The following is a 17,598-nucleotide window of genomic DNA, read 5'->3' on the forward strand; positions in this document are numbered from 1 at the left end:
TGACTGTCCCTTTAAGATGAACAGTGCACAAGCACACATTTTGAAACTGAGTAGAGGATCTAAGAAAATTAGAACGGTCAAAAGATGAATGTAAAAATATTTGCATCTGTGTATATATAAGCCAAGGTGCAAAATGTCCACCTGCCATATCCCTCAGCTCATCTCAAGGTTTAAGTTTACCCTGAATTAACAATAGATAGGTATTGTGAGTACAGGTTCAGCTGATCTGTTACAACTAGGGATCTAGCTTCCTTGTAATTCTGCATTAAATGGAATAGGTGATAAGGGTGATTTAAAGGTAGAAATTCCTGGGGTGGATCTAATAAGCGTGTCCCATGTTTGGAAAATGTTTTTTATTCGAGTCATAGTCGTTAATCTGAGGAGGTTCTGGGTGGGATTATTTAAAGTCAAACTTCTCTGCCTTTTTTTTGTGTGTTCTAAAATGATAATGCTCCCCTATATTTATTTAAATATATAATGTCTTATTTGAAAATAGGCGTACAATTTTGATCTAGGTAACTCAAACGCTTGGAATATGTATTCAGTAGTACACACCTGATAATCTTCGTCCATCACTTGCTTTACATAAAGTAAACCTTAATCTGCCCATAATTTAAAAATTCTTTGATGAATACCCGGCGTAAATTGTGGATTACCCTGAATGGGAAGAAAATCCGAAAAAGCAGGATCTATACCTAGACAACCACAAAATTTATACCATGCTAACACTATATTTTTAAACGACATCAGTTTACAAATATTAGAAGGAAGTTGTTTAGGCTTGCAATGTAAAATGGCTTTTAATGAAAAGGGACGTATATAAAAAGCCTCGTCCTGACCAACCACAATAAGATTAGTTTCGGTGATCCAATCTAGAGCAAATTTTACCATTGCCACAATATTATATAATTTGATATCTGGCAAAGCAAAACCCCCCGTATTCTTTTTCTGCATAAGCTTCGCTAAAGCTATTCTCGGTTTTTTATCTTTCCAGATAAATTTAGAGAAATAGCCATAGAGCTTCTTTATATCAAAATTAGATATAAACATGGGTAAGTTTTGCAAAACATACAGAAGTTGCGGAAAGATAATCATTTTTATTAGGTTTACCTTAGCAGAGATGGACAATGGATATGAAGCCCATAGCTGAAGATCCCATTTGATTTTTTCAAATAAAGATAAATAATTAGCGGCATACCATAACTTCGGATTTCTATGCAACTCTAACCCTAAGTATTTAACTACATCTACTACCTTAAATGGGATGACCCCGGTGTAGGGGAGCCTTTTACCCACGTACATAAGTTCGCTTTTATCTAAATTTACTCGATAGCCCGAAAATGAGCTAAATTCAGCCAGTATTTGTACAATTACAGGAATAGTTAAGTGAACATTGTCCACAAATAGTAGGATATCATCCGCATATAAAAGAGACTTTAAACGATTAGTACCGAGTGGTATGCCAATTAAAGTATCACAGAATCGAATTGCCAAAGGTTCTATTGCTATATTAAAAAGAAGAGGGGACAGCGGGCATCCTTGCCTAGTACCACGTTGCAAAATAATCTCTCGTGACCGAATACCATTTACTAATAAAAATGATCTGGGATTTGAATAAACTTTGCGAATATATTGAATAAAATTACCGGAAAATCCAAAATTATCCAAGGATCGAAAAAGATGCTCCCAAACAATCGAATCGAACGCCTTGACAGCGTCTAAAGTTAAAACTGCTGAATCACAAGTTAACAGATTATTTATATCCTGTTCATAATTCCACGCAAAATCAAGAAATGTAACTACCTTGCGTATATTCTTAGAAGAATTTCTTGAAGACATGAACCCTGTCTGATCCGGATGAATCACAGACTGTAAACAACGGCTAAGCCTAGCTGCAATAATAGCGGCTAATATTTTATAATCAGTGTTAAGCACTGATATTGGCCTATAAGAGGCCGGGTCTTCAGGATTTTTTCCTTTTTTAAGTATGAGTGAGATATTTGCCTCTGCAAAGCCGCCCGAAATACTATCATTAGATAGATAATAATTATTAAATAATTCTACCAAGAACGGAACTAATTCGTCTTTTAAAGATTTATAAAATTCAGCAGGCAACCCGTCTGGGCCTGCCGCTTTATTTAGTTTAAGGCCATCAATTGCTTTACCAATCTCCTCTTTATTAACTGGTTGATTCAACGCTACCAGCTCTTCTATCTGGATCTTAGGAGTACTTACTTTAGACCAAAAAATGTTTTGATTATCCGAGTTTATAATCACCGGTGCATACAATTGCTGGTAATAGTTATGAAATACTTGACTAAAATCTATTGAATTGAGATGCCTCTTATCCCCATCTTGAATGACTGGAATAAGATTTTTTTTTTTCCTGTTTTTGGTTATACGGGCCAGAGCAACCATGGAAACTCTTATATTTTAAACTAAGCCTCAACTCTTCTTCTTGGGATCTTTGTTTTATAAACACCTCCCTTTCTTTTCTAGCCACCAGATATGCAGCCCAATTCCCCGGGGAGGGATCAAGATTCACCTTTCTATAAGCCATCTTAACATTATTGAGTAATTGGAGTCCCTGTTCCCTCATCTTTTTTGAGCATCTACTCACGTAAGCAATAATCTCCGCGCAATAGATCTCTAATTTATTCTTATAGCCAGAATTAAATCGGACATAATCATTCCATATAACTTTAATCCAAGATATAAACCTGGGATTGACATGCAAGAATCGGGGAAAGGAAAAAAAAGGTGCGCCAACCCTAGCCTCTCCTCCTCCTGTAAAAGACAATTAAATGATAGCGTGGTCAGATAACACAAACTCACCAATTCCAGCCCTAACTGGACATACCGACAATGATTCTGATAATAAAAAAAGATCAATCCTTGAGAATGTCCTATGAGCCTTTGACTCACACGTGAAAGCTCGCCTTTCTGGATTCTGAATACGCCATATATCAATCAAACTAAATTTATTACAGAATTTTTAAAAATACTTTGCATTTCTCTTGTATTCTTTAGAGTTCTTATTTGAGAAACGGTCTAAATCTGGACATATTGTCATATTAAAGTCTCCACATAAAATAAGATTTTCTCTTTGATACGGGAATATTTTGTTTTGGATCAGTTTCCAGAATTCCACTGAAAACCTATTGGGGGCATATATATTACAACAAATATTTTTTACGTTGTTAACCATAACTTGAAGCAAGATATATCTGGCTGCGGGGTCTATCTCTACATTAATAATTTTATATTCTAGATCTTTATGCAATAAGGCCACGACTCCTCGTTGTTTATGAGGGCCAGAAGAAGAGATTACTTCACCAACCCATTTTATTCTAAGCTTGGCTGCTTCTACCCTATTTAAATGAGTTTCTTGTAAAAATACTAGCCCCGGTTTCTCTTTAGCTAGTGTTTTAATAATTAGTTTCCGTTTACTCGGGGAAGAAATCCCTCCCACATTCCAAGATAAGATTTTAAATCCTACATCCCCCATTCAAAGTTTAAATATATATACATCAGAGTGATATGGAAGAGGAACAGCGGGGGGGGGGGGGGGGGGGGGAGGAGGAAGAGAGAGAAGAAAAAGAAGAAAAAGAAGAAAAGAAGAAAGAAAAAAAAAAGAAAGAAGACAAGACAAACTAAAAACATAATTTATAACACAGATTACCATAGCTCTCTCTAGAGACAATTTCCAGACTCTTTGTGAGTAAATACACAATAAAAAACAAAGGCTAGACAAATCTGTGCTAAAAATCCAACAATATTTGATCAAGAATAAAAAAAACACACATGCTGTATATATAACATTTATGAGCACTATCTTTAACAGCTCCATACTACCTTCCTTAACTTTCTAAGCTTTTCAAGAATTCTTTGACTTCTGTAACTTCATTAAATATGAATTTGGACCCCTTATTTTCGACTATAACTTTAGCCGGATAGAATAAACTTGCTCTTATCCCTTTACTGATTAGCTGCGAGCAGAATGGTGCCATCATTCTTCTCCACGCAGATGTCTCTGCGGAGAAGTCTTGAAATAGCAGAATCTTGCTATTCCCAAATCTCAGGGAGTCAGTTTTTTTGAACTGCTTCAAGATCTCTAACTTATCCTGAAATTTGAGCACCTTAAAGACACACATCCTAGGTTTAACTGGCCCTGAAGTAGAATTTCTTCTAGGGCCCACTCTGTGCGCCCTTTCAATATCTAAGGGAAGGATATGAGCAGGTAAACCAATAGCCTGAGGGAGAGTGGTGGGGGTGAATTTAATTAAGTCATCAAACTCAGGGGATTCGGGTAAGCCTATAATCCTAATATTATTACGCCTGGAGCGATCTTCGAGATCCGGTTTAGTTTACCTTGCTGTGATTGAATTATTTTTTCTTGAATAGTTAACCTATCTTCAACTGAGGAGATTCTACTCTCTGCTTCACCCATTCTTACAGAGAATAGCTTAACCTCCGTAGAGAGTGTCATCATCTCAGTAGAGATAGTACCCAGTTCTTTTTTAATTTCCTCGAATTGAGGGGAAAAAATAGCAGTAAGTTGCCCTATCAATGCCTGAGTATCAATAAGGGCTGCTACATTCTCTGCTGCCATATCTGGATTAGAGTCCCCCAATTTATTATTTTTTTTCTCTCTAGATTTCACCGGCATTTTATGTGAATTATTTTTCCCAAGTGTTACAAATTTTTCCATGTAGCGAACCACCAGAAAACAATCGTGTTAAGTGAAACAAAAACAATTCGTGTACTAAAGAAAAATAAAAGCTAAATTGTAAATTCGTGATGTGAATCATTCATCCCCCTTTTTTTTTCTTTTTTTTTTTTTCCTTCCTTCCTTTCCCCCTTCTCTTAATCCCTTTTCTTCCTTCCTTCCTCCTTTTCTCTTTTTGACTCTTATAAGAGTCTCAATGTGACTACTTCTCTAACTATCTTAATGATAGTACCTTAATTCCAAAAAAGAAACAAAAAATGTGAAAACCAAAAAAAAACATTCATGTGCAGTGTTCAAGGCCGGTGACCTCTATATACATTAGAATTGGGCTCCAACCTTAGAATACCCTATTGATTTCGCTCCCTCTATGCTACCACTCAGAGGGAACAATTTATTCAGAGCAATAAACACTGAGTGCCCCTCTAAATGGTCCTTTCTATAGCGATATTGACATTAATAAGGGAATATATTTCAGTATGCAATTAAATCAGCAGATTAAATAATGTTATCTTGTATACATAGGGCAACAGAGGAGAGAAAAAAAGACAGTAACAATAAAAAAGAAAATAGTTATTAGACCATCTCTAACTTAACCTAGAGCAAATATGGGTTTTATCACTCTCTTTTTTCCTTTTTCTCTCCTTCCTTCCCTTTTTCAAATAAGCCTGGTCTCTTCAAACTGAAAGGGATTTTTATGAACAGCTGTGACACCGACCAGGGATTTACCAACTCAGGTTTGGGACAAATCTCTAATTAGTATATATTAGAAAGAGATAATATCAGCCTCCTGCACAACCTTGACCTCACCAGTAAGCAGGATTTAATTCTCTCACAGAGGCCTGTGATCAAAGCTGTATATACACAGTCCGTTCTTAGTTCCAATCTTGACTCTTGATTTTACTTTCCCAACAAGGTCAGCAGCACCCCAACATATTAAACAATTTGAACACAAAACGGAGCATAAAGTCTAGAAATTCAAGACAGACACGGCAGCTGCCGTTAATACTTGCGAGTTCTAGATGGTGCTTGGCCAAAAAATCCTCAGCTGCAAGTAGCCGTCTCCTATGCAGATTTCAGCTTAACATAGGGCTTGGCTCTACCCCTTTCTCTGGGCAAAGCGACCTTCAGCGGTCCTCCGGGTCTCCTACAACAGCTCACGGATCCTCAACTCTGCAATCTTAAGGCACAGAACCCTTCGTGAGTTCGCCGCCCTCCTCACCACAGACGGATCGTCCTGCTGCTAACCCTCTCCAGGTAGGAGACTTTAAGCTATCCTCCGGTTCTCACGCCACCACTCATGAATCCTCAGCACTGCTGTAGTAGTGCGTGATGCGTAGAACCCTCCGCGCGTTGAAGGCGCCTCTCACAGCAGTGAGAATGACTCCGGCACCGGCTCACCACATCCAGCGCCCTTGATTACTAGGGGTATACAACTGCTTGTGCGGCTCTCATGCGCCAGGGAGTCTCTTGTAAAGATTCGGCAACCAAGTTGCAAAGGTATGTCTGGACCTTCCCAGTTAAAAAAAACAAGCAGAACAGCCGCTGGCCCACCCGGCCGAGTAGGTTTCCTCCTCAGGCTATACACAGCCTTGCTGCAGCCCAGCTAAACCCCAACGTTTCTGGGGCTATGAGGCTAAGAGTAGGGACTATGATTTTTCGTAGGTCGGCCGACACGCCGACATGGAGCATGCAGTTGTTGAGCTCCGCCCCCAAACCGGAAACCCGAATGAAGCTCTGTCCCCCTATATTTATTTAATACAACTGTTGCCTTTCTGATCACAGTACTGTACCATCTTTATGATGGTGCTATGTATACAAAAGTAATAAAAATTATTTAACCCTTTAAGGACACAGCTTTCTGTTTGCTTAATTGTTTTATGATGGAAAAAATCCGTCATATGTCCTTAAGAGGTTAAAACTACCTTTAGTTTGTTTGTGTAAGCTGTATTATGATATGTAAATATTGCCTAAATGGCATAAGATATTGTTGTTTACACTTGGTCCCATTTTACAGATGCAAATGTACAGATATTCCAAACTCCAAACTATTCTATAATCCAAACCTTTTTCAGTCACAAGCAGTTTGTATAAAGTTTTTTTTACCTGCAATATCATATTTATGTTCTGCTGCCAAAAGCTCTAGCTCCCCCATTTTACCTGTTATGCTTCTTGCATTTGCTGTCATATTTTTCATTTTCATGTGCTTTCTGTTGCAACTTGGTGCTCTTCCCTCCAAACTGTGTAATGTGACATTTACTAAGTGTTCCCTTCCATCATCCTAGCTTTGAGATATTTCAGAGGTATCATAGTTACAGACTAATCTGCCAGTTCTATTATGTTTTGACTGACCCCCCCCCTCCTCTAGTTTAAAATATTCTATAAATGTGCTACCTGCATCCTCTCTCGTAACGCAATTGCACCCATGTAATTTAGGGGCATCTTTAATGTATCCAAGTGAAAAGTCAGCCCAGTGCTCTAAAATGTCAAACCCTTCATTTTTACACCATGTTTTTAAACAGGAATTAACTGCCCATAGCTCCTTTTGCCATGTTGGGCTAGCACATTGCACTATTAATATCTCATAAAATTCTATCTTGGAGGTCCTTGCTTTAAGCTTGCTTCTTATATTATTTAGGACTTCCCATTTCCTTCTAACTTTCTCATTAGTACCAATATGCACCATGACTGCGGCATCAGACTCAGACCCCTCTAACAATGCATCAATACGCTTCACAATATGCCTAACACGAGCTAGCTTAGCGCTGCGGAATCTGTTGGCGCTCTACAAATAACCGATAATAATAATAATAATAGCTGGAAGACAGCAAACTGTTCTTTTTACAGAATCTGGATGAAAAATCTATCTTCCTTATAAGAGATTCTTCTATGACCATCATCTGTCTTGGCCCAGGCTGGTATGGCTTTCTTCTGTTACTGGTCTTGACCATTGCAACTCCATCCTCTTCGGCCTCCCTAGCTGCTGTCTATCTCCTTGACAATCCATAATAAGTTCCTCTGCCCGGTTGATCTTCCTTACAAGTTACTCCTCTACTGTGCCTCTCTGCCATCCCTTTGGCTGGCTTCCTCTAACTTCCAGAATAAAACACAAAATCCTGACATTCAAGGCTCTCAGTAACACTGCTCCGCACTATATCTCCAACCTCGTCTCCAGATACTCTCCCTCCTGTCCCCTTTGCTCTAGCCACGACCTCCTCTCCTCTTCTCTTGTTACCTTCTCACATTCCAGTCCACAATACTTCTCCATATTGGCCCCTATCTTGTGGAATGATTTACCTTGCTTCACAAAACTCTCCCCTAGTTTTAAAAATTTCAAGCACTCCTTAAAGGAATAGTCTAGTCAAAATTTAACTTTTATGATTCAGATAGAGAAAGCAATTTTAAGCAACTTTCTAATTAACTGCTATTATCAATTTTTCTTCATTCACAGCTTAGGAGCCGGCCCATTTTTAGTTCAGCACCTGGGTAACGCTTGCTGATTGGATGGCTACATTTAGACAACAATCAGCAAGTGCTACCCAGGTGCTGAACCAAAAATGGGCCGACTCCTAAGCTTACATTCCATATTTTTAAAATAAAGAAACCAGGAGAACATAGAAAAATTAATAAAAGGAGTCAATTTAAAAGTTGCTTAAAATTGCATGCTCTATCTGAATCATGAAAGTTAAATTTTGACTAAACTATCCCTTTAAAGACTCTACTATTCAGGGATACATACACTATACACTAACATTTTCTTATCTTAGTTCCTCTCTTCTTTTGTTATCCCCTTAAACCCCATTAGCATGTAGGCTTACAATCCCAGCCGCTTTGTAGATCACCCAAATGAGAGCTGATTTACAACAGTGCAACTCTTGGCAAGGCCCTCTGTCCCTTTTGACCCATAATTGTCACCTTGCGTATTAGAGATATGTTTATGTTTATAGTGCTGTGGAATCTGTTGGCGCTCTACAAGTAAATGATAATAAGAAGACTGGAGGACTTTTCACTGAATTGCTAGGCAGAACAGCCCTCTCTGACATTGCCATGCCTGAACTGATATTTCCAACATTTTCACTCAAACAAGCAGATCTGTTGGGGTTTGCCAGCTCAAAACTGGCCTGTCTCTTCTGTTTATTCCTACCACCCATTCTAATTGTGACCCAGCTACTTCTTTAAGTATCCCCCTCTGAATCAACCCCATCCCCAATGATAGAACTACAAACAGCATGTTCAGTCATATCCATTTCCTTTTCAAATGTTTGAATATCATGCAGTATTGCAATTCATTCTCTAGAACTCTAATACAAGTTTCTAACGAAACAATATGCTCACACTTGCTACAGAGATATGATAAATAATAAAAAGAATAGGAAAGAAAAGAGGCATATAATGGCACACTTATGTTATATGCACAGAGGGTATGTATCACAATTACTAAAATGATGAGGAAAGATAATAGTGCTATCAAATATTACAAATATAGAGGAAAAGGGAACCTATAATGTTAAAACATAACTTTTAATAGCAATACTAAGAATAGTCAACAAAGTAAAAACATTTAAAAAAAACATAAGCACAAAAGCACTCTACTCCCACAATATGGATACAAAGATCCAAAGAAACAATGAATTAAATAATGCTTGAAATGTAACTATCTATCAGGAGAGCGAGATCAGCTCAAAATGGGTGATTGTCCCCATCACCTGGCATGCAGCGAATAAAAAGATCCCTCACTTGTATATATTGATGCCCATGGGCTTATCTATTCTTTCACTATACTGCCAGGTAAATATTTAAAAAAGCTGGGTATCCCCGTGCTGCATCTCCTAGAAAAATCCTTTTATCATATATCAAGCATAAACACCTGTTGTGATATATACAATAAACAAACACATATGAATTGGAGCAAGTAGCAGTAGCAAATCGCGCGTCAGGTGGTTTCTTAGTATTGCTATTAAAAGTTATGTTGTAACATTATAGGTTCCCTTTATTCCTCTATATTTGTGTGATAGCACTAATATATTTTTCTTATCATTCTAGTAATTGTGATACATACCCTCTGTGCATATCACATAAGGGTGATATTATATGCCTCTTTTCTTTCCTCTTCTTTTTATTATTTAACTATTTATCAGCATAGGCACTGCCCTTTTGTACACACTCAAGTTTGTGGCATTAGAGATTTATCTCTGTGAGGTTTTGGTCAACTACCCTTTCTGAAATTATTCCAGAAACCTTGTTTTATTACAAAGATATGATCCCTGTAGTGGCTGCTCCAGTTCTAAACATAAGACAAGTTGCGCACTAAATTCGATTCTCACATATACTTACTTGTAAAGGTTTAACTTATAAATATAAAAGGTTTATATTTACCTTTGCTTACTTTAACCTGTTAGATGCTCTAACTCCCTTAGTGCTCGAACTCGTCACTTAAAACAGAGAAACTCATTTGAAGCAAAGAATCTGATTGTAGCAAGCTTTCCTGGGCCCAGCAATTCTGCTATTTTAAATAAGTGCTTGAAGCCTCGCGCGGAAACGGGGGCATCAAGCTCCATTCGGAGCTTGATAATTCAGCCCCTTAGAGTGAATAGCACATAATACCTTATAGTGGCAGCACATTTTACCTTAGAGTGGCAGCAGATTATACTTTAGGATTGCAGCACATTATACGTCAGAGTGGCAGCACATAATACCTTATAGGGGCAGCACATTATACCTTAGAGTGGCAGAACATTATACATTATAGTTGCAGTACATAATACCTTATAGTGGCAGCACATTTTACCTTCGAGTGACAGCAAATTATATCTTAGACTAGCAGCACATTATACCTTAGAGGGGCAGCACATTATAGCTCAGAGTGGCAGCACGTAATACCTTATAGTGGCAGCACATTATATCTTAGAGTGGCAGAACATTATACCTTATAGTTGCAGTACATAATACCTTATAGGGGCAGCACATTATACCTTAGAGTGGCAGAACATTATACCTTATAGTTGCAGTACATAATACCTTATAGTGGCAGCACATTTTAACTTAGAGTGACAGCAGATTATATTTTAGACTAGCAGCACATTATACCTTAGAGGGGCAGCACATTATAGCTCAGAGTGGCAGCACGTAATACCTTATAGTGGCAGCACATTATACCTTTGAGTGGCAGCACTTTATACATCAGAGTGGAAGCACATAATACCTAATAGCGGCAGCAATTTATACCTTAGAATGGCAGCCCATAATACCTTAGAGTGGCAGAACATTATACCTTAGAGTGGCAGAACATTATACCATATAGTGGCAGCACATAATACCTTATAGTGGCAGCACATTTTACCTTAAAATGACAGCAGATTATACCTTAGACTGGCAGCACATTATACCTTAGAGGGGGCAGCGCATTATACCTCAGAGTGGCAGCACATAATACCTTATAGTTGCAGCACATTATAACTTAGAATGGCAGAACATTATACCTTAGAGTGGCAGTACATAATACCTTAGAGTGGCAGCACATTTTACCTTAGAGTAGCAGCAGATTATACCTTAGAGTGGCATCACATAATAACTTATAGTGGCAGAACATTATACCTTAGTGCAGCAGCAAATGATACCTTAGAGTGGCAGCACATAATACTTTAGAGTGGAAGCACATTATACCTTAGAGTGGCAGAACATTATAAATTAGAGTGGCAGCATATAATACCTTAGACTGGCAGCACATTATAACCAATAGGATTAAAGTGTTATGAATTATAAGAATGAAAAGCATTTAAAAATTAGGCTTTTAATTTATTTTTTGATCAAAATAAACAAACAAAATAGCAGCTATTATTTTATCTGCATGTTTGGGACATGCACATTATCAGTTTTCATTTTCTAGTATTTAAACAATATAAATTCTGAGAATACTACATTATTTTCAAATATTTCTATCTCCCTTTGTCACTCAGTAATACTAATAATTCAGCTGACTCTGAGATAACCCTTTACAGTTGGGCATACAAAAAGAGTGCAAATAGGTAAACAGATAAAAGTAATATGTGTTAGATGTGCATAGTAACTGGGAGTTTTATCTTTTGTTTCCAACCATATGGGGTGTATCAGCAGATAACAGACACCTGCATGTTTTATTGATTTAACAAGCCAGCTGTGAAAATGTCTGTTTTAACAAAAGTTTGTGTCTGATAAATATAGTTCTGTGGTGCTGTTTTTAAATATTTGAATGCGTTATTTTCCATTTAGAGCTCCTATAAAGGGACACTGTAGTCAGAAATGATATGCAAATAAAATCGTAGTATAGTTTTAAAACTCTGACGGCTAGATTTAGAGTTTTGTCGGTAACGACCCGCGTAGCTAACGCTGGCTTTTTTCTGGCCGCACCTTTAAAATAACTCTGGTATTGAGAGTCCATAGAATGTCAGCGTTAGGCTCCAAAAAAGGAGCGTAGAGCATATTTAACGCAACTGCAACTCTCGATACCAGAGTTGCTTACGGACGCGGCCAGCCTCAAAAACGTGCTCGTGCACGATTCCCCCATAGGAAACAATGGGGCTGTTTGAGCTGAAAAAAAACCTAACACCTGCAAAAAAGCCGCGTTCAGCTCCTAACGCAGCCCCATTGTTTCCTATGGGGAAACAATGGGGCTGTTTGAGCTGAAAAAAAACCTAACACCTGCAAAAAAGCCTAATCTGCCGCTCCGTAAACCGCCGCTACTTACATTATCCCTATGTACCCCTAATCTGCTGCCCTAACATCGCCGACCCCTATATTATATTTATCCAATCGCCGACCCCTATATTATATTTATCCAATCAGCCAATCTGATTGACCTTGATTCTGATTGGCTGATTCCATCAGCCAATCAGAATATTCCTACCTTAATTCCGATTGGCTGATAGAATCCTATCAGCCAATCGGAATTCGAGGGACGCCATCTTGGATGACGTCATTTAAAGGAACCGTCATTCGTTGTTCAGTCGTTGGCCAGGATGGATGTTCCGCGTCGGAGGTCTTCAGGATGCTGCCGCTCCGCTCCGGATGGATGGCGACAGAAGATGCCTCTTGGATGAAGACTTCAATCGGATGGAAGACCTCTTCTTGCTCCGCTTGGATGAAGAATTTGGCTCGGCTGGGTGAAGACGACTCAAGGTAGGGAGATCTTCAGGGGCTTAGTGTTAGGTTTATTTAAGGGGGGTTTGGGTTAGATTAGGGGTATGTGGGTGGTGGGTTGTAATGTTGGGGGGGTATTGTATGTTTTTTTTTACAGGCAAAAGAGCTGAACTTCTTGGGGCATGCCCCGCAAAGGGCCCTGTTCAGGGCTGGTAAGGTAAAAGAGCTTTGAACTTTAGTAATTTAGAATAGGGTAGGTGCATTTTTTTATTTTGGGGGGCTTTGTTATTTTATTAGGGGGCTTAGAGTAGGTGTAATTAGTTTAAAATTGTTGTAATATATTTCTAATGTTTGTAAATATTTTTTTATTTTTTGTAACTTAGTTCTTTTTTATTTTTTGTACTTTAGTTAGTTTATTTCATTGTATTTATTTGTAGGAATTGTATTTAATTTATTTATTGATAGTGTAGTGTTAGGTTTAATTGTAACTTAGGTTAGGATTTATTTTACAGGTAAATTTGTAATTATTTTAACTATTTTAGCTATTAAATAGTTCTTAACTATTTAATAGCTATTGTACCTGGTTAAAATAAATACAAAGTTACCTGTAAAATAAATATTAATCCTAAAATAGCTATAATATAATTATAATTTATGTTGTAGCTATATTAGGATTTATTTTACAGGTAAGTATTTAGCTTTAAATAGGAATAATTTATTTAATAAGAGTTAATTAATTTCGTTAGATTTAAATTATATTTAACTTAGGGGGGTGTTAGTGTTAGGGTTAGACTTAGCTTTAGGGGTTAATACATTTATTAGAATAGCGGTGAGCTCCAGTCGGCAGATTAGGGGTTAATAATTGAAGTTAGGTGTCGGCGATGTTAGGGAGGGCAGATTAGGGGTTAATACTATTTATTATAGGGTTATTGAGGCGGGAGTGAGGCGGATTAGGGGTTAATAACTTTATTATAGTAGCGGTGAGATCCGCTCGGCAGATTAGGGGTTAATAAGTGTAGGCAGGTGGAGGCGACGTTGAGGGGGCAGATTAGGGGTTAATAAATATAATATAGGGGTCGGCGGTGTTAGGGGCAGCAGATTAGGGGTACATAGCTATAATGTAGGTGGCGGCGCTTTGCGGTCGGCAGATTAGTGGTTAATTATTGTAGGTAGCTGGCTGCGACATTGTGGGGGGCAGGTTAGGGGTTAATAAATATAATATAGGGGTCGGCGGTGTTAGGGGCAGCAGATTAGGGGTACATAAGTATAATGTAGGTGGCGGTCGGCAGATTAGGGGTTAAAAAAATTGAATCAAGTGGCGGCGATGTGGGGGATCTCGGTTTAGGGGTACATAGGTAGTTTATGGGTGTTAGTGTAATTTAGAGTACAGTAGTTAAGAGCTTTATGAACCGGCGTTAGCCCAGAAAGCTCTTAACTACTGACTTTTTTCTGCGGCTGGAGTTTTGTCGTTAGAATTCTAACGCTCACTTCAGACACGACTCTAAATACCGGAGTTAGAAAAATCCCATTGAAAAGATAGGATACACAATTGACGTAAGGGGATCTGCGGTATGGAAAAGTCGCGGCTGAAAAGTGAGCGTTAGACCCTTTTTTGACTGACTCCAAATACCGGCGGTAGCCTAAAACCAGCGTTAGGAGCCTCTAACGCTGGTTTTCACGGCTACCGCCAAACTCCAAATCTAGGCCCTATTTTCTAATGTACTTCATTTATTAAATATGTACCCTTTTGCCAATAATTTACTTTGAAATATTAATTGTTTCCCAGCCTACTTGTATGTCAGCCGTTACGGATTCCCAATCTGTGCTGACAACTGCAGTTGTAAGATGGCGTTTTTCTGAACTAATGCGCATGCGCGAGTTACCTCAGCGTCACAGGAAACATCACCATCTGCAGTAGAATAAGGCAAGTAGAATCTATCAGCAGCAGTCGAGTGAGCTGCGCACATCACGTAAATACATAGCTTACCATCGCTTCCAGAATCGCCCTAGAGTAAACGAGCAAACTATACTTACTATGGAAACAGTCCGGAATAATCTTATTTAAATATATTATAATTCTCATTATGCTATACCAAATAGAATCTCCCTTGACAAAAACAAGCTAAAATTACCAACTCTTAAATGTATGGCAAACAATTTTGACACACAAAAAATAAATTTATATAATTTATCGATTCCCTAATACTTTAGTAATAAAAAATAAAAATACATAGAGGGGTAGTTATCAACGTGTCTACCTCAAATATGCTGGAATTCCGCAGCGTATTTGAGGCGAGGCTGATTCGCCTAAGTTATCAAGCCCTAGATACCGGCAAAAGTAGAATTTAGTGACGTAAGCTTTGATCCGCCGGACTCAGTCCAACACAGATCGATTCTTACGTCACTCCAGATGTTCCGCACACAAGTGTGGCACAATCAGACTACTTTTGCTAGTTATCAAATGACTAGCGGGTACGCTCGGCACTTTCCGGCCCAGCGTAACTGGTTTTCAAACCGCCGCCCTGGAGGCAGCGGATCCCATAGGAATCAATGGGAGTCTGACCATAGCGAAAGTTCATGTTCGCTGCTGCCCGACATCCCATTGATTCCTATGGGAGCTGTCTGCACCTAACACCCTAACATGTACCCCGAGCCTAAACACCCCTAATCTGTCCCCCCTACACCGCCGCAACTAAATAAAGTTATTACCCCCTAAACCGCCGCTCCCGGAGCCCACCGCAAGCTATACTAAATATGTTAACCCCTAAACCGCCGCTCCCGGTCCCCGCCGCAACTATAATATATGTATTAACCCCTAAACCGCCTCTCCCGGACCCCGCTGCCACCTACATTATACTTATTAACCCCTATCCTGCCCCCTATACCGTCGCCACCTATAATTAAGATATTAACCCCTATCCTGCCGATCCCGTACCTCGCCGCACCTAAATAAACAGTTAAACCCCTAAACCGCCGCTCCCGGACCCCGCCGCAACCTATATTAAACTTATTAACCCCTAATCTGCCCCCCTACACCGTCGCCACCTATAATACATTTATTAACCCCTATCCTACCCCCCCTACACCGCCGCCACTGTAATAAAATTATCAACCCCTAAACCTAAGTCTAACACTAACCCTAACACCCCCTAACTTAAATATTAATTAAATAAATCTAAATAAATTTAACTCTTATTAACTAAATGAATCCTATTTAAATCTAAATACTTACCTTTAAAATAAACCCTAATATAGCTACAATATAAATAATAATTATATTGTAGCTATCTTAGGATTTATTTTTATTTTACAGGCAAATTTCAATTTATTTTAACTAGGTACAATAGCTATTAAATAGTTATTAACTATTTAATAGCTATCTAGTTAAAATAAAGAGAAATTTACCTGTAAAATAAATCCTAACCTAAGTTACAATTACACCTAACACTACACTATACTTTAATAAATGAATCCTATTTAAAACTAAATACTTACCTGTAAAATAAACCCTAAGATAGCTACAATGTAATTAATAATTACATTGTAGCTATTTTAGAATTTATATTTATTTTACAGGTAACTTTGTATTTATTTTAGCTAGTTAGAATAGTTATTAAATAGTTATTAACTATTTCATAACTACCTAGCTAAAAGAAATACAAAATTACCTGTAAAATAAATCCTAACCTAAGTTACAATTAAACCTAACACTACACTATCATTAAATTAATTAAATTAATTAACTACAAATAACTACAATTAAATACAATTACATAAACTAACTAAAGTACAAAAAATAAAAAAAGCTAAGTTACAAAAAATAAAAAAAATAAGTTACAAACATTTAAAAAATATTACAACAATTTTAAACTACTTACACCTAATCTAAGCCCCCTAATAAAATAACAAAGCCCCCCAAAATAAAAAAATGCCCTACCCTATTCTAAATTAAAAAAGTTCAAAGCTCTTTTACCTTACCAGCCCTTAAAAGGGCCTTTTGCGGGGCATGCCCCAAAGAATTCTGCTCTTTTGCCTGTAAAAGAAAAATACAACCCCCCCAACATTAAAACCCACCACCCACATACCCCTAATCTAACCCAAACCCCCCTTAAATAAACCTAACACTACCCCCCTGAAGATCATCCTACCTTGAGTCGTCTTCATTCAGCTGAGCCACCAATGGAACCGTAGAGGAGATCCGGAGCGGCAGAAGTGATCCTCCAAGGGGCGCTGAAGAAGTCTTCCATCCGATGAAGTCATCATCCAGGCGGCGCTGAAGAAGTCTTCCATCCAGGCGATGTCATCTTCCAAGTGGCGTCTTCAATCTTCATCCATCCGGAGCGGAGCCATCTTCAGAGGAGCCTACGCGGATCCATCCTCTTCTTCCCGATGACTAACGATGAATGACGGTACCTTTAAGTGACGTCATCCAAGATGGCGTCACTCGAATTCCGATTGGCTGATAGGATTCTATCAGCCAATCGGAATTAAGGTAGAAAAATGTGATTGGCTGATTGAATCAGCCAATCAGATTCAAGTTCAATCCGATTGGCTGATTGGTTCAGCCAATTGGATTGAACTTGATTCTGATTGGCTGATTCAGTCAGCCAATCAGATTTTTCTACCTTAATTCCTATTGGCTGATAGAATCCTATCAGCCAATCGGAATTCGAGTGATGCCATCTTGGATGACGTCACTTAAAGGTACCGTCATTCATCGTTAGTCGTCGGGAAGAAGAGGATGGATCCGCGTAGGC

Source organism: Bombina bombina, chromosome 2 (genome assembly GCF_027579735.1).
Source record: "Bombina bombina isolate aBomBom1 chromosome 2, aBomBom1.pri, whole genome shotgun sequence".
NCBI classification, from domain to species: domain Eukaryota; kingdom Metazoa; phylum Chordata; class Amphibia; order Anura; family Bombinatoridae; genus Bombina; species Bombina bombina.